This window comes from Manis pentadactyla, chromosome 12, assembly GCF_030020395.1.
Source record: "Manis pentadactyla isolate mManPen7 chromosome 12, mManPen7.hap1, whole genome shotgun sequence".
NCBI lineage: Eukaryota > Metazoa > Chordata > Mammalia > Pholidota > Manidae > Manis > Manis pentadactyla.
In genome coordinates, this window is record NC_080030.1 from 54242786 (window position 1) to 54263836 (window position 21051).

The following is a 21051-nucleotide window of genomic DNA, read 5'->3' on the forward strand; positions in this document are numbered from 1 at the left end:
CGGTATCTGCAGGTCTTTGTTAAGGGTCTGCCCTTGAGTTGCCCAGCCAGTTTGTTTTGAGAGCCATCAGCACATGGGAATTTATAACCCTTGAGAGCTATTTATAACCCTTGTCCTAAATGGGATGGATTCACTGCAGCACTGTACAGAAGTTATACCCTGTGGGACTTTGATAGAGCACTCTTACATGTCCCCGCTCCACCCACCACTTTCTCCTAGGGACATTTGCTAATAAACTACTTGCACATGGATCCTCATTTCAGGGTCCATTTTTGGAAAACCCAATCTATGGTGCAGTCCAAGGATCCCTGAATAGAGAGGTATTACCAGGTGTTATAGACTGAATATCCCCTCAAAAGTCCTTTGTTGAAACACTAATCCCCAATTTGATGGTATTTGGAGATGATAACTTTGAGAAGCAATGAGGTCGTAAGGGTGGAGCCCCAAGATGGAATTTTAGTGCCCTTATAAAAAGAGGAAGAGAAATGAGATCTCTTTCTCATTTGGGCACAGAAAAGACTATATGAGCACGTAACAAGACAGAAGGACTCTCATCAAGAACTTGAACTTGCTGGTTCTTCCTTGATCTCAGACTTCCAGCTCTCCAAAACCATAAGAAATAAATGCTTTTTGTATAATTCACCCAGTCTCTGATAATTTGGCATAGCAGCCTGAAATGGCTAAGATATTAAGGATTTAAAAGTCATTTAAAAGTCAGTCCGTTTTGAGGGTTGTTGTACATTCAAGGCTTCCATGGGAATAAGGAATCTTTCTGTGCATTGTGCATAAGCTCTGAAATAAATGTCATCCCTCTCCACGTATCCCATGTGCCAGTAGCCCAGGAAGTTTTGATAGTTGAAATATATATAATGATACTTCAAGCAAACACATATTTATTAATTTGTAGATATCACAAACCCAATCACCATAAGAGGAGAACACCACTATCTTGATACCAAAAAGAGGAACAAAATACAGAATGCACGTTAGTCAAAGTGCTGATCCAGGGCTGCCTTTTGCGCCTCAGAACAGCGTTGGTGGGAGGCGCTGGCTCTGCAGGGAACACAGCTGTTCCTCTTGGGTCTCCTCACCACCTCCGGACCGTACTTTCCTAATCCTGAAATCCTAATGACCTCACTGCTCTCTTCTGTTGGCCATTTAAGACGTGCATTTCAGAGTTTTGTTTTGTGCGTAAGAGAACACGTAAAAGCTTTATTCACAGCATGATTATCTTTTATCTTGATGCTGTCAGTTGTCCCCTTGATGTCAGCAGGGCTGGGAATCATTTTTAAAGGCCTAAAATGTCATTGAGAAAATTGGACCGTGCTGGCTTGTAAGCTCCAGATGAAAAGCTGAAACCCTTCCCATCTGAGGGCTGAAATCAGGGCAGATGGCTCAGTGTACCTTAATATGATTTGATTACCTGTCACTGCCAGATGCCCGGTCTGCGGTACGTGAAGAAAAGCACAGACAGAGAGCTGTAGTCACACCATTTAGGAAGCAGAGGTACCCTTTCACTTCCATGACTGAGAAGCAAAATGCTCCTTCAATTCCTAAGGAAACACAATTTTTTGAAAATGGGAAATGTCTTCCTGTCTTAAGAGGTCTGTCTCAGCACATTCCCTTCTGGCTCCTAGTTTTCACCAAATCTTTGTCATTCCAAAGTCCTATCAAGCTGAGTTTGGAAAGTGTCCTAATAAAACACACCATTAATTTCATAGACTCCCAGAACTATAGGGCTGGAAGGAAACTTCCAGACCATTTAGTGCTGAGTTCAACTCTTCTGTTTTTTAGAAGGCAGCCGAGAGCTCCTTGTGTTCTCGAGGTACGCAGCTATGCTCGTGTCAACTTTGGGTTGCATACATCAGAAACCTGCGACTACCTTACACAAAAGTGAGGAAGGCACACAACTGAAGGAACTCAGAGATTTTCACAGAATCCAGCGGTGCACCTGAGGACTATTGAAAATTTGAGAAACTCAAGAGCCCTCAGAAACCTACACTGTGCCTTCCCCCTCTCAGGAACCCCAGGGTTTCCTGCCTATCTGCTTGTTCATCTTGCTCATGGCCCCATTCCTGCAGCTCAGGTGCCCACCACTGACCAGCTCAGTGTCCAAAGACCCCAGCAAGGACACCTATTTGGCCTCATTCATGGGCATGCCAGCCTGGTCACTGGTGAGTCTACTGAGGGAACCCTCTGGCCAGGTGTCCAGTTCTACTGCAGTCACCTGACACTTGGAGGTAGAAAGCAGGCTCACCTGGTCAGCTGTGGGTTAATCCCCAAGCCAGGAAACAATTGGCATCTTGATAACATTAAATTATTTTGTTCTCCTGAGAAGTCCTTCAAATTCAAACAAAATTATTTCATGTCTAAGTAGAGTTTGCATAATCCCTCATAGGATGTACTTTCATTGTTGCACTGCATCACAACTATAAATTTTAAAATAAGGAAATTTATCAATAAGACATTTGGTAAAATTCAATAGATTAATAATTTTTAAATTGTTAAAACACCATTAAAAAGGCAAATATAGCAAGCTAATTATAATATGTAATAAACAAGGGGTTAATAGCTTTAGTATAAAAAGAGTTCTTGCAAGAAAGTATTTTTTAATTAGCTCCTCAAAAAAACTGGCAGAGTGTGCAAAGGTAACTCATAATGTGCAAAAATACTCAGTCTCATGAGAGATTAAAATACTAAATTAAGCAATACTGAAGTATTATTTTCACTCATCAAGTAGGCAAAGATTGAAATAATGATTATATGCAAGGTTGTTTAAGGTATGGTAAACCACCTGGTTTCATGCCATATTTTTGGAAGCATATGTTGGAAAAGCTTTCTGGATAAGTTTCTATTATTACTCATCAAAAGCCATAAAGCTGATTATGCAATTGATGTTTATGTGAGTAGATGTTTATCACGTATATGAGTAAATCATAAATATTAAAAAGTGTGTGATAAATAGGAATTTTAATAATTTATGGTACTATAAAGTGGAGATGACATGAGAAGCTAGAAAATGTTTGTAGGTTTATTTTTAGGTGGGATTTTTTTATATTAACTGTGATTTTTATTTTCTTTGTGCTTTTCTAAATATTTTTAATGTAGAGTAATATTGCTATCAAGGGACAAAGATACAAAAGGAAAATAAAATTTCAAAATAGGAAGAAAATGGGGAAATATTGAAACCATTTTCTTTAAAATCAATACTTTTAAAGTCAGTTCTCCTTAAAATTTTATTTGAAATTAAATTAAAAGTATCAAATGTAAAACTATTATTTAATATCTTTATACCTTGTCAATCCAAGAAATAAAAAAAATAATAAGACAGAGGTTAATCCACAGAAAGAAATTTAGAAAAACTAACCAGATATGTTAGATAGCCTTCTTGAATATAGCAATCACAGGCCAGAAAATACAAAATAGTAATAAGGAAAATATATAAACTTGTGATTCAGAGAAGATAATCATATCTAATCTATCTTCCTAACAACTGGTGTGAGGATTAAGTTAAATAACGGATTTGAAAGCCATTTCATATTTAAAAAGAATTGGTGAAATGGTAGTAATAATTGTATGGATGTACTATTTTAAAGAAAAAATATAACATTTTGTGATCCCTTCCAAGCAATAGTCACTATTCTCCCACTGGCCAAACAAAAAAAATGTTGATAATATTAGTGTATACTAATTGTTGATATCCCAGAGAACAGAGAAGCAAAAGCAATGGCATGCAGCAGAAAAACAGTTGCTATCTCCTGGTTCTCACCACCCTACACCAATCTGAGCATGGCCTCTATAAAAGCCAAGATAGGAATAGAGGGCATTAGGGAGTGTAGTTCTAGAGAGGGGGCATAAGAACTGCCCAGAAAATCCACTAACATCATATGTGCTCTGATTGTCCTGCAGAGACCAGCCATGCAGTACCCAAGGTTATTTCCAGCCCACCCACCTCTAGAATGGGTGAGTGAGCGGCATTCTTCTCTAGAGGCAACAGAGGTCAGAAGGAGCTAGAAGATGTAACAGGGTTCAAGGAGAAATAAGAATGTCTAAGTAGAGCCCTGGCCCTATTGGGCGCTGAGACTCAAGGACCACTTCTCATCTACAAGCTGGGAGACAAGCTGGACACAGTGTATCAGGAGCCACCACTAACCACTTCCTCCCACCCCCACCCCAGATTCTTTCTTGGGTTCTGAACAGGTAAGAAGACAAACTTAAATCTGAAGTCAGAGCTGTTTTATGCCTGAAACTAGCTCACCTACCAAATAAAAAGCAGTTCTAAAATAGAGAAGAATTAATAAATTAATGAAACAGTGTCTGAGTACCCATCCCAAATATATTATATTACTTATTAATACTCTCTCCTGTTTCTCCACCTGCTTCAACATCTGGTTCAAAACATAATGTCCTTTATGCCTTTTTCTATTCGTGTGTTTGTCACGGTAAAAACCAAACAACTAGATTCAAATAGCAGCTTCACGTCTTACTAGCTGTGTGGTTTCCAACAGATTGCTTCACCTTTTTGTGACTCATTTTCTTCACATGAATAATAGGGAGTAAAACACATTGCCAGAAAAGTTAGTAAGATAAGGCCAGGAAATCATTTGGAGAGTGCTCAGCACATAATGATTGCATCATAAATGGTGTTTTTATAAAGTGTAAAGATTTTTTGTTTCAATACTATACTTTGCAAGTGCCATACATCATTGCTATAAATGGAATGAGACAGAGAAACTTTTACTCACCAGGATTCCTCTGATGAAGTGCTCTGTACTTGTTGGAAGACACATTTTCATAAGCTGATTGGGATTGAGGATGAGACCTCAAGATCATGCTTCAGATCATGAGATCAAGGTCATGAGAAGAAGCTACACTGAGATTCAGGAGGTAAGCTGAGGAATTTATTTAGCTTTTGAGAAAGAAGGAAGAGAAGACAAAGCAAAATGGGAGAGAAATGAGAGACAGAAAAATACTCCAGAACTCCAAGGCCAGGTTAACTCACCAGGCATGCACATGGGAGAGGGCATCAACAGCTAGGCTGTCTGATCCAGGAGAAAAACATCCCCAACCCTGTTCAGGAATCTAGAGAGGATTTTTAGGTAGTTTTGTGCCATTCACTTATTTTCCAGATGAACAAATGCCAGGGCTGGATGAACAATTTCTTCTATCCTAGAAGCTGGTCAACCAACAAGGTCACGTCTCCAGAAATACTGATAAGGAGCGTGAGCTGTGTACGTACTGGGATGGGAAAGGGTGTTGGCTTAAAATACCCACTCCCAGGAGAGAAGGCCAAAATGTTTTGACTCAGTACACGCTAATTCTTTTGTTCTCAGACTCCCAGAGTCCTACCACTTCAGGGACTTTAAGGCAGCTTAACACGTCCACACACCCTATCAGTCTGGGGTGTGCTTGGCTTGCTCCTGGGTCCTTCTGTGTCAGCTTTTCCACCCCCAGAATATTTACTTAATTTCAGATCACAGGCTTAGCTTTTGGGAGTTCAACTTCTCTTGCTATGCCAACAGGACCAGTTGGGAAAAATGAGCCCTTGTTCACCAATTTGTATTTAAAAATTGATACATGGTCAACTAGTGTAGTGATGCCATTTGTCTATGTTAATTATATTCCATCAAGGCAAGAACTATGAAAGTCATGAGACAAATATTAAGTAGAAGATTTGTAACTAAAAGTAAGATCTTCCCCAACTCAGTCACAAATCAGAAACTGCAGTTTAAACACACCAAAGTTCAGAGTGTATTTTAATTTACATGTCAGAGGGTATGGGGTAAATTTATTCCAAACTTGCTGCCCTGTAATACACAGTTCATACATAGTTCACTGACTACCTTTCGTCACTTCTCAAGTATCAGGCACTGTGAATTGGGATGATATTTACCTTGTCTAAGAAGTAAAGAGAAATTGAAACCACAGCAATAAAGATGGCCAGAAAATTTTTTTCACCTCAAAAAGAGAACAAAATTCTTCTCTCCACCCTCTACACACCCTACACACACAGAGCTCACACAGCCAGAACTTCCTTAGGCATCCATTTAAGATACTATCAGTGACCCACACCAGTGATTAGGTGACTGATTGTTTTGCTCTTATTCTCCAGCCAAAGGCTCTGGAAAGGCAAGAACTGGAATTTGACTGAAGACTGGGAAAGAAAAGCACTTTGGAGTATAGGAAGGGCACCCCACTTTGGGGGAAGTCACTGAAGGTCTACCCAGCTCACAATTTTGCCTGGGGTCCCTGTCGGTATACTGCTGTGGTCCAACATTCTCAAAGGGGACCTTGCCTGGGGAGCTGACCCACTTAAAGGACGCATTTGAGACATCAAAACTAATGCTGGTGTGTCCTCTCTGCTGTGAAAAGGAAATTCAGCTACACAATAAAAGCAAAAAAAGTATTATGCACATATATATCTAACATATAAACAGTCTCTTGAGCTAACTTTGTGTGTTTTTGGACTTTGTTACATCAGTTGGGAGAACTAAATCAGCATACTATACTGAATTAGTGTAATTCTATACTAAAAAATTTCAGTTTTAACCCATACTTGCACAAAAAAAAAATTGAAACGAGTAGACTTTTGAAAGTACATTTTTTATGTATAAAAATAGTGCCTGTATATTAGGTAAATTCAGAAAATATAAGGAAGAAAATAGAATTCAACAGTAACTCCAGCCCCAAGGGAAACTCCTGTTAACATTTTGAGGTATTTTCTCACAGGTCTTTTCTATTCATACATGAAGACATGCAGAACTTTTTACTGTCATCCTTTTGTATAAGTAGGTTTTGTATTTAAATTTATTTTTGAATAGGTAAAATATGCAAGTAACATTAAATTCAAAAAGCCCTACAATGAAATTGGACTCTAGCTACCCGACTGCATTTGCCAGTGGCAACTAGTTGCTAGTTTTTAAAATTTATTTTAAAACTAAAAGTAATATATTTTTAAATGCTTTCAGAGAATAATGAAATATGAATATATGCACATAATTTTCATACAATATATGCATATCATATACACTGTTCTGCACCATTTTATTTTATTGTTATCAATATAATATACTTGAGAAATCCTTCTATACACTACATAAAGATCTTTCATTATTTTAAAGGCTATTCCATTGACTAAATATTGCCTGATATTTAATTAGTCCCCTATTAATGAATACTCTGATACCAAATTTTTTATGTCATTATATTTCTTTTTTTAATCTAGTATTGTAGCATTTGATTTTCCCATGTCATTATATTTTCTTTACATTAAGATTTTAATAAATTACATGTTAAATTTTACCTTTTTATAATAATATATTTAATCAATCCCTAGCAGGCAATGATCATCCTTCTGTACAAGTTTTCTTCCAGTCTCACTCAAAATGTTTCCGTGTGAGAGATTCTTGGACATGTGCCCAAAGGATACATACCTATTAATGTTCTTAATACATATTTTCAAATTCTTTTCCAGGGGAAAAATCATCATGTCCATTCATAATCCTACTAGCAGCCCCTATCAGCACTGAGGATTATCCAAAAACTTTATACTTTTCCAATTTCATATGCAAAAAAAATCTTATTTTCATTATTCATTTCAGCCCATATTTATTGAATTCCAGCATTATATATATATATATATATATATATATGCCAGGCATAGCTGTGGGCCCTGGACATACAGTCGTGAGCAAAGTACTTCTCTCACAGAGCTTTTCATTCTAGGAGTAGAAACAAACAGTAAATGAGTAAACATAATCTCAGGAAAGAAGAACTGTGAAGAAAAATAAAGCAGGATAAGGAAGAAGGGTGCCAAGGGGTATGAGTAAGGAGGCTGTTTTAAACAGGGGATCAGGGACCCTCTCTGATAAGGTCACATCTGAACAGAAACATTGATGAAATGAAGGAGAGAAAAATGGAGAGCAAACATTCCAAATACAGGAGGACAGTGTGCATGGAAGCCCAGAGGAGAGCCAGCCGACTGCGGCTGAAGAGCAACAAGAAGGCTAATGAGCTAGGATGAAGTCCGTGATGCTAAGAGACGGGGTGGGCCAGGGCCAGAGCACGCAGGGCCTTGAAGACCAGGTGGGTTTTGTTCTAAGTATAATGGGAAACCATTTAGAAAGCTTTAAGTAATAAAGAGTTTTAAGCAAGAGTAATCTGATCTGATTTCAATTTTTAAAAGATCCTTCTTAAAAAGCAAAATACAAAGTAGTGCTTTTTGTGAAGTATGTGGTATTCTGCAATCTGTATGGAAAGAAATGAATATGTTGGTGAAGTCAGAGGATAACTGGAAAAAAAAAAGCAGGAAACTGCTTCTGGAGAAAGGAACTGGGTGAGCTGGGGGACAGGAGAGGGAAAGACTCAGTTTTCACATTCTTTCTTCTCTCTGAAGAACTTTTTAATTTTTTTAACTTTAAATTTTAAATTTCTGTACTTCAAATTTTTAACAGTTTTGTACCTTGTGTTTGTAATCCTTACCAGAGAGTAACAACTTACGGCTGCTTTGTGAAGACTTACCTGTAAGGAACAAGCTGGAAGCAGGGGGACAAGACCAGAGGCTGTTGGAGCAGCCCAGGAGAGAAGATGAATGAGAGCTGGGGTAATGTGGGGCAAGTGTGGACAGGAAGTTGGCTTCGGGATATATTTTGAAGCCAAGAATTTGCCAAAGGATTGGCTGTGCTGTACAGAAAGTAGAAAAATAAACAATTAACACCAGGTTCGGCCAGAGAAAACATAAAATAAATGGTGCCATTTACAGATATAGGAAGACTTGAGAAGGATGAGGGGAGCGGGGTGGCCTGGATATGCATCAAGAGGGCACTGAGTTTCGGTAGCCAAGAGAGTATTTCAATGAAGAGCAAGGGATCATCATCAGATGCTGTGAATAGGAGGCGAGGGCTGGGAATTGGCTTAGCCAGAAGGAGCACCAGTCACCTTGACAAAAACGGTTCTATAGGACAGCTGGGCAAATGTCTGATTAAATATATTAACTGTTCATCATTTTATCCCAAGTTTTTCTGTCGATGCTTTAGAGTTTTTTTCTTATTGAGGTTAAAGAATCCAACATATGTGTGTCATATTTATTACAAATTGTTCTCCCTAGTTTACCATTTGTCATTTTTATTCTTAAGGGTTTTCATCACATCTAAATGTTTACAAGCACTACTGCTTCTAGAGAGTCTTTGACCTTCTGTGATGCAGTAAATATGCATCTACATTTTTCTTCTCTTTCTCTCTTTTACGTTTTCATATTTTATGTTTAACTTTAATCCATGTGAAATTTATTTGGGGCTAAAGTGTAAGGTATCCATCTAACTTAATTTTTGTCCAGAGTTAACAAATTGTCACTTATTGAGTGGTCATTTCTTTCCCTACTAAATGAGAACATATGTTATGGGTTGAAATGTGTCTCCCAGAAAGACATTGAGGTCCTCACCCCTTGTACCTCAGAACAACCTGATTTGGAAGTAGGATCACTGCTGATGTAATTAGTTAGGATGAGGCTATCTGGAGTAGGGTGGGCACACACAGGAAGGAGATGGCCAGGTGCAGCAGACGGCAGAGATTGGAATCACGCTGCCACTGGCCTAGAACATCAAGGATTGCTGGCGACAGGAGAAGCTCAGAAGAGGCAGGAAGGATTCTTCCCTAGAATCTTCACAGGGAGTCAGCCCTGCTTGCTTCTGGATTTCAGACTTCAAGCCTCCAGAACTGTGAGAGAGCAAATTTCTGTTGTTTTAAGCCACCCAGTTTGTGGTATGTTTGTACAGCAGCCTTAGAAAACTAATACACCCTTTCTATCACATATAAAGTCCCCTTATAAAATGCTCTCTATGTCTATTTCTATTAATTTATGTCTATTATTATATTCGTTTTACCATTTGTTAAGATTTTTTAAAATTTATTTTAATATTCAATATTTTTCCCTCATTACATCTTTTCTGAATTTGCTTAGTAATCTCCCAAAATATTCTATTTTTAGAATTAATATGTCAAATCCTGTTTCCTCCAAAACATATATATACACACACACAGTGACTTATTACTTAACAACAAAAATTCACAATATGATTACCTTAAATAACAAAATCTCCAGTTCATTTAAAATATTGTTTTGATTTTTAAAATTTATTTCCATTTAACAATTTGCATTTATTCCAGAAAATTGGACCAATATGTGTTTTTAAAACAACTATAGATCTTGGGAGAATAATAAAAATTTTACATTGCATAAAGTTGAAGGAAACTGTATTTTGTATTATTTGGTAATAGTACATGTCTCTTTGATTTCTATTTTAATGTTCAAAAATTGTTTCTCATCATTTATTTCAAGTGAATGGCATAACAGACATTCTACCTCAAGGATGTTTCCACGTTCACCACCCACCAGTCCAATGCCCCAGCTCTAATCACAGATGTTTTCCCAAAATCCTTCCCTGCCTTCCCCAAAGTCTTCCCCCTCATGCATCATGAATGCTTGCTGATCCCTCAGGGCCCCCCAACGTTGCTGATCCCAAAGTCTTGAAGCCACCCTAGTTAGAATTATTTCCCTGTCACTTTTTGTCATTCTTGCACAATAACATATTATTATCATGTATTGCAGTATAATGTTATCTTTTATCTGTGTTTAGGGTTTGAACTATGATGTATTAAGTCACATTCATTTGAGCAATATTTGTTTTTTACATTGTGTCCTTAAGCTGTTTTTTAATCAGATTGACTAATTCCACCTACTCCTCCTAAATGTGTGCTTCCAAATTACCTGTCCTTTAGGTAGAAATCAATTATGAGAACTGGCCTTACCTGAGACATTCTTGTAAAGGAGAACACCCAGCATTTAAAAATCCATCTTTATGTAGGCCAGGGTTCGTCCCTACAGCTATTTCTCTACATATTACATACAGCAATCAGTACCACAATGCTGTTCTCCAACAAGATTCAAATAACTTTCTTGGTGTGATGAAATAAGCACTGGGCAAAGGGTCTTTTTTGAGACTGGATTCAAGTTCCGACTTTGTCCCATCTATCACCTCCCTGGGCCTCAGGTCCTTCCTCTGCATAGTGATGTTACTGTACTAGATCACTGGGAGATTGGTTTTGTTTTATGCCGGGGTTTGGGGGGGGGTTGCTTTGATTTTTTTGTTTGTTTTAATTTGCAGCTGCAGGGAAGACTCTAGAAAAAATTGAAGTGGGAGGAGGAGCAGTAATAGATAAAAAAGAGCTGCCCACGCGGAAGCTGGAAGGATGGGCTGCCTCTTGACCTTCACCACATTCACAGCAGCCTGAGAAGCTCCTCTGTGGCTTGCACGGCAGGGTTGTTCCTGAGAAAGCACTTTGAAGCCATTAAACTAGGTCAGAGTTTCCTAAGTCTCAGGCATCCACATACCTACTTACGATTTTTCCAGTATCAGCATTTACTATGTGCTATTTAGTCATTCATCATTCAACAAAGATTTACTAAGGCCCTGCAGACCTGGGTTCGTCTGGATTCAGACAGGTCCGCGCCTTTAACTGGGAGAATCTGGGCAAGTTATGCAACTTTGCTTTGCTGCATTTGGTTTCCTGTGAAATGGAAGTCGGCTCACAGGGTGGCTGTGAAGATTACATAAGGAGCTCTATTCAAAGCACTTAGCACAAGCCTAGGCACACGCTTAGCCCATAACAACAGCTCTTATTTTTCTAATCTACTTACTTTTTCAACATAAGTAACGTCTTTAACCTCATGCTAGGCAAGTAAATTAAAAAAAAATTCTGGTACCCCTGCAGTACATGTGACATCTGAAAAGCATAACTGCCCTCACTTCTTCCAGCATGACCAGTCCATGCTCTGATTGAATGCAGTAGAAGGACCTCATTCTCCTTTGTGCACCACTGTCACTCCTACAAAACTTAAGGAAACAGTCATTAGGTGCTTAATTATTGCGTGTTTCGTGTCTCAGGAACGGTCTGCACCCATTCCTTCATCATCCTAATGACGGTCAAAGCCACCAACGCGCAGATGAAACTACAGTCCGGTGTCATGCAGCCACCTTGACTAAGGCAATAAATCAATGCGTGGAAAGACGGTAATACATCATATATCTATTAAAAAGGATTTTTCAGGGGCAAGACATAAGAGTGGAGTCATGCGAAGCTGGCAGTGGGAGCTCCAAGTTTAGATCGCAAGTAACCCCAGCCCCTCCCCAAGGGCCTGGCTGCTGCCTATGAGAAGCCTGCAATGGCCCTTCCTCCTCTCTCCGTGTTTCCTGGGACAGAGCCTGGGGACTCTGCAGGGACACTAGGGAATTCAGGCCACAGACCTTACTAGCCTCCTATCATGCCACCACATAAAAGCAACCTCGCCGAAAAGCTAGACCTTTCCCAGGGCCTGCCTTTCCAACCCGCGCACATCCAACTACCACAGACCTTCCACTACCATGAATCACATGCCAATTATTGAAAGTCCACTGGCAACCACACAGAGACAGAGCATCTTAGAAGTAAATGCAGGGATTGTCTAGCAATTGGGCTGCAGCCAGCCCTCTGTGCAATTCAGGAATTCTCTCTATGGACATCCAGTTTCTGCTTCAACACTAAACAGAGGCCGCCACTGCCGCGCCCCACTCCCCAGACCCTAGTGCAGTTTGCAGACTAATTGGTGACTGTGTTTGGGTATAGTCAAAGATCTGTATCCTTTACAGATCTGTTAGCAGCCAACTGTGTGCCACTGAACAACTCTGCAAGCCTTACTTTCCCCTTTTGTAAACTGAGGAGTGTGTCTGGTGGGATGTCTAAGGTCCCTTCCATAACTAGCATTTAACCAATCTGATTCAACCACCTCTCTTCTCCATGACAGTCCTTCAGAATTTAACTGCAGTGCTCACATCATCTCTTCCTCAGAAAATGTGTCCCTTACTTTCCACATGTTCCTGTCAAGCCTGGTTTCCAGAGCCCTCTCTGCTCTGGCCACCCTCTTCTGGAAGGGGGCCAGCTCATCAGCTTAGCTCAGATAAGGGGCACAGTAGAGCCTGCCTGGGACTTCTTCCAAAGCACCTGCTCGTTGCCAGAACCAAGTCTGTCTGCCTCAATTAGAACATCTGGTCACCTTCTCTCGTCCCCCTAATCCTATTGCAAAACCACTGGCTCCACAAGAGTTGGATTTAAAATCCAGGCTGTTAGGGGAAAAATGGAAAAGGAACTGGCTAGTGCATTGTCTCATATTTCCCAAGACTATTTAAGAAAGGAGAAACATTAAGAACCCTTTGTGATGTGTATTGTGAATCTCCTTAGCTCCTCAAAGTGCAACTTGTTTTAGAACAAGAGGGGAGAAAACCATATTGCAGCTCAAGAAAAAGCACCCACTAGGCTATGCGAACACAGCCTGAAGATGCTGCTACCACCTTGTGGTAGCACTTTGTATTGCACTTCTGTCCATCAACCACACTTATTGATGAATCACTGAGTCAAATTTGTCGTGGCTGGTTCTCATGTCAGAAGTCCTAAGAGAAATTCAACACAGATTGCACACTTGACCAAAACTTCGTCCAGATACCTTGCCTGTGAAGGAAGTAACTGGGTACTGTTTACAGTATTTCAAGGAAATCATTGAATGTTCTGACTTGAACATCCTATGTATCTTCTCCATGTGTGCACACAGGGTAGACCTCAGAAAAGTAGTGGTGTTAGTTCTTCTAGATTAATGGCTGTGATGAGCTAAGGTAGGATGGGGGAACTTTTCCTATGTTATTCACTATTCACTGAAAGAGGTTCCAGACCCTCTTTCCCAGAATAAATTGTTCACCACTCCCCAAAGCCCTTCGTCTAGAAATGTTGGAGTCATCACCGACGTAATCGAGTGACGACTTAATAATAATCAGACATGGATACTGAGAGTTTTAAGAAAATGCAAACTTTTTAGAATAACTCAAAAGTGCATTTCCCTCCCCACCACCCTAACAGGCTCTCATTTTGCAGGTGAGCTACTTTTCTTGGAAGGAGTATGGCCAAGGGGAGGAAGAACGTCTCTCAGATTTCCACGTTAAGGAGAAGGAATTCAGATCCCCAGGCCTGGATGAGCACTTTTGAATTTCACAGGAGTCCAACCCAGGAGGAGGCCTCAGCTCAGCCTCCAGGGCCCCTTAGTGAGAAAGAATCTTCACGCCAGCAGGAGACCTCAGCTTATTTTCCAGGACAGGTAGAACCACCTGAAACCCTGCAGGAGTAATCCAGCTCAGCCTCCAGAGCCTTTTTCTAGGGAGACGGAACATTTTCCAACACAGCAGGAATACCCAGCTCAACCTCGAATTTCACCTCCAGGTCACCGTCCTGCTCAGCATTCAAACTGCCCAGTGTCACCGTCAAACCTGCGGATGTGCAGATGACCATAACAGAGTGGACGGCAGATGTGTACCCTTCTCCAACTCAGCATCCATCTACAGCTAAGCCTTCCATGCCCCTTAGTAAGGCAGGACCTCCTACAACCCAGCGTGAGGCCCCAGCTCTGCTTCTGCAACTCCCTCAGAAGGTTGGACCTTTGTCAGATCAACAGGAGACCTTTGCCATCTCCAGAACCTACTGCACATGAGACACCAAGACAACAGTATGCCCCAGCCCCAGTCAGAGACCCCTGAGGAGGGTGAACCATCTCCACCCCAGGAGGAGGCCCTGGATCAGCATCCACAGGCCCCTGAAGAGGTTGAACCTTCTCCAACCAACAGGAGGCCCCAGCTCAGTCTCCGGAGCCCTCTCATGATACTGCGGCTCACTCTCCAGAGCATCACATGATGACAATTTCTCCTCCTGATGTTGCCTACTATTAAATCTGTAGATCTGACACTTACCATAACTCCAGAGTTCACTAGTGAGGTTGAATCTTCTCCACCCCAGCAACAGCCTGCAGTGTCTCCTGAGCAGCTGAGACCCTTATCAGTCCAGTAAAAGGTTCCAGAACATCATCCCTCCTGAAAATAGTGAAGCTTCTCCGATCTAGCGGGCCCTAGCCAAGCCATTACAACCCCTTAAGGAGACTGAATCATCTGGAACTGAGCAGGAGATCTCAGCCTATCCTGAAAGCCTGCTGGAGAGGTCAAAACATCTCCAGTCCCCCAGGAGGAGTCAGCTGCATCTCCTGAGCCCCTGAAGGAGGCGACACCACCCACACAGCGGGAGGTCCAGTCTCTGCTTTCAGAGGCCCCTGTAGAACCATCTTCAGTCTAGCAGGCAGCCCCACCTCAGCCTCCAGAGCCCTCTAATGGGGCAGAATCTTTTCCAACCCAGGAGGAGTCTCCAGCGTGGCTTCCAGACTCACTTAAGGAAGTTGTAGCGTAACCTCCAGTCTATGATAAGATGACAGTTCCATCTCTAGGACAGAATCAAGCTCAGCATCCAGACCTGCCCAATGTCACTGTTAAGCCTGTTAACCTGGAGCTCACCATAACTCCGGAACCTCCAACTCTAGATCAGCATCGTGCTCAGTATCCAGCATCGTTCAACATCACAGTCCAACCTTTGGACCTGGGGCTTGCTGTAACTCCAGAACCTGCCGAGGAGGTCGGCCATTCCACAGTCCTCTAGGAGACTGAAGCTCCTCCGGACTACCCTGAGGGCGCACTTCCACATGTAGATCAGACTCCAAGTCAGCATCCAAACCTGACTGAAGTTACAGTTCGTCCTGAAGACTTGGAACTTCCTGTACCTGCAGGATCTAATGCGGAGGCTGAACCTTCTCCAGCCATGCAGGAGACCCCACATCAGCCTCCAGAGCCAGCTGAGGAGGTTGTTGCTCAATATCCATTCCATCAGGAGGGGACAGTTTCACCTGCAAGTGAGGATAAAGGTCAACAACCACGGCCACCCAGTATCCCAGTTCACCCAGCTCTGTGGACCTGGAGCTTACCAAGACCACAGAACTCCCTGCAGAGGCCAAACACTCTACAGCCCCAAAGAACACCACAGCTCCATCTCCAGGGCTCCCTGAGGGCACATTTCCAGATCCCGAGGAGGTTCCCAGTCAGTGTCCAAACCTGACTCAAGTCACAGTTGCACCTGTGGACCTGGAAGTTCCCGTAACTCAGCAACCAGAGCCATCTGAGACAGTTCTTTTTTTGTGGTGCTCACCAGCACAAATACCAACATATGTGAGCTCTGTACCTGCGCATGTGAAACACTGGCATGTATTGGTCTCAGCCCAAAGCTGAAGCTCTGCTGAGTGCACGTGCCAGAGCCCAATGCTCACAATGGCACCTTCACCATCTTGTAAGAATCGCCTTGCTTCATTTGTTCTCTGCATCCTGCCTGGCCTGGCAGCATTCTCCTACTGCAAAGTCCAGGAGGGGCGGGAGAGCCAGTGTACAGGAAGCCGGGCTGACCAGACGTATCTAGTCTAATAAGAGTTCCTAGGGCCGATTTTGGGAAGTTTGTCAACCTTAAAATAACCTGTTTTTCTCATCACTAACTCACAAGTTCTATTACCTGAAGAAAAAGGTGCAAAAAAGGAGGTAATAAATTAATCAGCAATGGAAAAGGGCTCTATTAAGTGTATTTTACAGTGCAAGCTGTTACTTACTGTACCTCTACTAAGCCACTGCAAACAGAACTGTTGTTACTGTAAAGAAAAGGACCCAAGTGTTCTGGTTAATAGGCAATAAGAAATAATGTAAAGCCTTATAGAAATATAAGCCAAATGGAATGTACAGAATATTACTTCATGGTCTGAAGCAGAGGGTAGAACCACCTGGACATTATAAACCGTAGTTTATGAGGAGGAGGATTTGCAAGCCAGCCAGTGACCAAGTGGAGCTGCTCACCACATGCAAGGGACTGTCATGTGTCCTTGGAGGTCATCCAAGCAGTGGGCCCATGCCTGAGAGCTCTACAGTGGTTTCTGTAGTATAGCGGGGCACATATAGCTGGATAATACCTAGAATAAGATCTGGAAAGATCCATGCCAAACTGTGACTAGGGTTACCTTCCGGGCCTGGGTGCAATGAGAATAAGACAAGAAAAGGGCGATTAATGGGAATATCAACCCAGATATTTTATTTATTTATTTTGCAAAGAGAATGTATTTATCACATGTATAATTTCAAAAATGCATTACAAAAACCCAGTAGAAGCAGCACGGGCACAGCTTGCATAACTGAGTTCAGAATTCAGCTCTATCTGTATCTTACTGGTGTCTAGCTTTGGGCCAAACACTAAAATGCTTGAGTCTCAGTTTCCTTGTTTGTAAAGGGGAGGCATTACTACCTAACTCACAGGGCTATTGAGGCTGGTTGAGAATGGAATAGGAAATACTTGAAATTCAGTTGGTCCTGAGTAAATAATTAGGAAAAAAGTATTGTCCAGACCAGAGATAATTCAGATTTATAAGGATGGTGGCAAAGGAAACAAAAAAGAAGAGTAAGATGGGAGAGACATTTCAGAGACAAGACAGGAAATAAGATGATTTGCCAACAAAACCGAGGCTTCCTAAAGCCTCCCTGCCTTCATCCCTCCCCATCCCTGGCCAACAGTGGGGTCCCTTGCGTTACGGGCTCAGATGTTCCCAAGCAGTTTGATTAAGAGCAATGGGCCTCTGCAATGTTCCATCCATATTTCAGTAGATCTTAACAAAGCAAACAATTTTTAAATTAATTATTTTGATCATATTTATTTTGGCTAAATATTTAATTCAGGCACATGAAATACAGTTGTATCATTTCATGCTGTATGTACATTTTGCAGTACATTGTGGTATCTTATTTAAGCAACCTTAAATAAATCTTAGGATTTTTCTAAGGGAGAGGATATAGTGTCAGAAAAGGAACATGGATCTGGGAATCCAGGAAACAGGTTGCAGCTTTAGCTTTTCTGAGTGAAGTGGGGGATGCCAGGCAAGCCCTTTCCTCTCATAGCTTGGTTTCTCACTTGTGAAATACAGAAAAGAATATCAAAGTCTTTGCCATCTCTAAGATTCTATGTCGTGGAATATACTTCTGCTGTATTATAGACTCTATCTAGAGATTTATGGGGTTTTATTTATATTGGTGTTTTCACTAAATATTTTGAGTCCTGTTTATAATTTGTTATGATATTTTGAACAGAAACAAGTTCTCAATTATAATGCTGTGTGATAGGAAAATATAATCCGTTTAGCCATAAACCATGGTACACACGTGCACATTTTTAAATGATCACACTCAATCTTTTGGATGGATAGATGGATGGATGACAGAAAACTGAGCAAACAAATGTTCTTGCTGTCTGATATTAGGTATAATTCATACAATTCACAGGTGACAGTGAGAAATTAAGTGGCAGGTGTATGTCTTTCAGCAATTAAAGGCACTGGATATTGTCCCTATTCTAATAATGGACCCACATTTATAGCACACTGTATTGTCAGCTTCCTAAAGGGCTTGCTGTCATTTTCATTAGACTCTCTGCTTTCTTTCTATGAACACTTAACAGTATGTCGCCCTTGCTGAGGGAAGCCAGTGACAGTGCTGAGGTCTTTAATGGCAAGGAAATCTCTGGTGGTAGTTACATTTTCCTGGTCCCTTTTCCCTTGAGAATTCCAAGATTTATAGTTTGCTACTAAAGGTGTGTGTGTTTTCTTTTTATGCAATTTCTCCTATAAAAATAAATAAATGCACAAGGGCAAATACCACACACACTTTGAGCCATTTACAAGGTTCACATTATTAAGAGCAGTGACAAATTATCCATGTTTGTAAAATGAAATTTTAATCTAAGAAGGATTTTTAAAAATCAGTTTTCTATTTTGGCCTAATAAATTAACCTAATCAAATATCTGTGTTTTATTAAGTATTCCCAACTAACACATAAAACCCAGTTGAAAAGGACAGTTCTAATATCCCAGGCTTAGAAACTCCATAGCCTATGCTTCCACATGTTCCCCATTCAGCTGAAGACCTCCACTGTCAACACTATTGTGTGACTGTTGTTTTAGAGGCCACTTCCTGCAGCTGCCATCTGGCTGATTAGAAGGGGTAAAGTGACAAGCCCTCAGGGCATTACTCCAACCCTTTGGGAAACAGAAGGAAATGCTCAGAACTCTAATTAGAGACCCAGGAACCACTAATAAATAGTTCAAGCAGCCTTAAAGGGAAGAGTGTGACTCTGAAAGAAATTGATCCTTCCTATGCCACATTCTCTGTTAGTGCCCTCCTTTCCTTTTAGGAGGGTCTCTATGCTTTTTTGTTTGTTTGAATAACAAATCTGAGTGTCCAACCATGGCCCCAATTACTAAGAATTTAAGAATATCTACTCTGCATTGAGCCTGTGTGCCATTCAGGTGTTCATTTGTGAGTGTCTATTATGCATCAGGTATGGGTCTAGGGATTCAAGACAAATAAGATAAAAATCTTGCCCTGAAAGTGCTTAAAACATTCAATTTGATACTCCTTCCCTACTACCCAGTGTTTCTCTTTTTTGCTGAATTTTTTATCACTATAATCCACTGAGTGCAGGCTCTGAGCCCTGGCCTGGATTTGAATCCCAGCTGTACTTTTTAATAGTATGTAAGTTAGACAAGCTAATTCATGTCTCTGGGCCTCAGTTTTCTTATCTGTAAAGTGGGGGAAATGATAGTTCCTACCTTATATAGGTGCTTAGAAGATGTTAAAGGAATAACCATTAACAATACATCATTTTCTCTTGTGCCCTCATCATTGGCATCATCTTATATTTCATCTCCATAAAAAAAAAATAACTGAGATCAGAAAGGCATCACTGGAATCGTCATACAAAGTCAGAAAGCAGCTGACACATATTAATTGAAATTCTGATTGTTGTTTTGATTAATAGAGAAATTGGCTGTTTCTTTATACATTTATTACCTCTTGTGTCAGGGGAAGGTTTTTGGAGTCCCTGGATATGGGTGTTTTTATATATGTTTGGAAATGTCCAGGAAAAGTCATTATTTTTCAGAGAAGAGGAAGTTTGTGCTTTCTTTAAAAATGGGATTACCTTCATTGTTCCCTCTGATTATAAGAGTAAGTCATATAATGAACATTATAAAGTTTTTGGAGTATGGCAAGTATAGCAAAGCAAAAAAAAAAAAAAAGAAAATCGCTCAAAATCCCAACTGAAATAAACAGTGAGAACATTCCCTCCATGCATTTTTTTATTGAAGTATAGTTGATATGCAATCTTATATTAATTTCTAGTATACAATGAAGTTACCTGCATTATTAAATCCTCACCCCAACTAGTGCAGATGTTATCTGTCAACAAAGGAAGATGTTACAGAATCATTGGCTGTATTCTCCATCCTACACTTGCATCCCCATGACCAGCTTTTATGATGATTGAGAATTTTTGTGTCCTTGTATTCCCCTCACCCTTCCCACCCACCTATCGCAACCCCTCCCCCATAGTAACCACCAGTTACTTCTCATTGTCTATGAATCTACTGCTGTTTTGTTCATTTTGTTTGGTTTTGTCTTAAATTCCACAAATAATTCCACAATAAGTGAAATCATATGGTTGCTTTCTCTGCCTGGCTTATTTCACTGAGCATAATACCCTCTAGCTCCATCCATGTCGTTGCAAATGGCAGGATTTCTTTTCTTTTTTATGGCTGAATAATATTCCATTGTGTATATGTACCACATCTTCTTTATCCATTCATCTACTGATGGGCACTTTGGTTGCTCCCATATCTCAGTTATTATAAATAATACAGAGATACACATAGGGGTGCACATATCTTTCCAAGTCAAGGATTTTGTTTTCTTCAGGTAAATTTCTAGAAGTGAAATGACTAGATGGTATGGTATTTCTATTTCTAGGCATGTGTATTTAATGAAATAGTAAAGATAAAAGTTAACAATGGTTGAGAACTTACCATGTGCCAGACACTATTCTAAGTGCTATACATATACATGTACCAGATAAAAATACAACTGAGTTGAAGACCCAGTTGTTATAATAATGTCAAAGATAAGGGAAAAGCAAAATATCAGGCTGGCAGAGAAATAATTTCCTTGATGAGAAGTTGGAGGCTCAGAGTAATCGAGTGATTTGGCTAGAGTCACAGTAATACTAACTGATGAAATGAATTTG

The 21051-nt window shown here is 40.6% G+C and overlaps 1 long non-coding RNA gene across 1 annotated transcript; it reads left to right on the forward strand.

Annotated features, from left to right (window-relative positions):
- The first annotated feature begins 4753 nt into the window (after positions 1 to 4753).
- Positions 4754 to 15903, forward strand: LOC130679724 (uncharacterized). The gene is made up of 3 exons (XR_008992740.1): positions 4754 to 4887; positions 8485 to 11355; positions 13957 to 15903. It is a non-coding gene; the product is annotated as an uncharacterized LOC130679724 (long non-coding RNA).
- The last annotated feature ends 5148 nt before the right edge of the window (positions 15904 to 21051 follow it).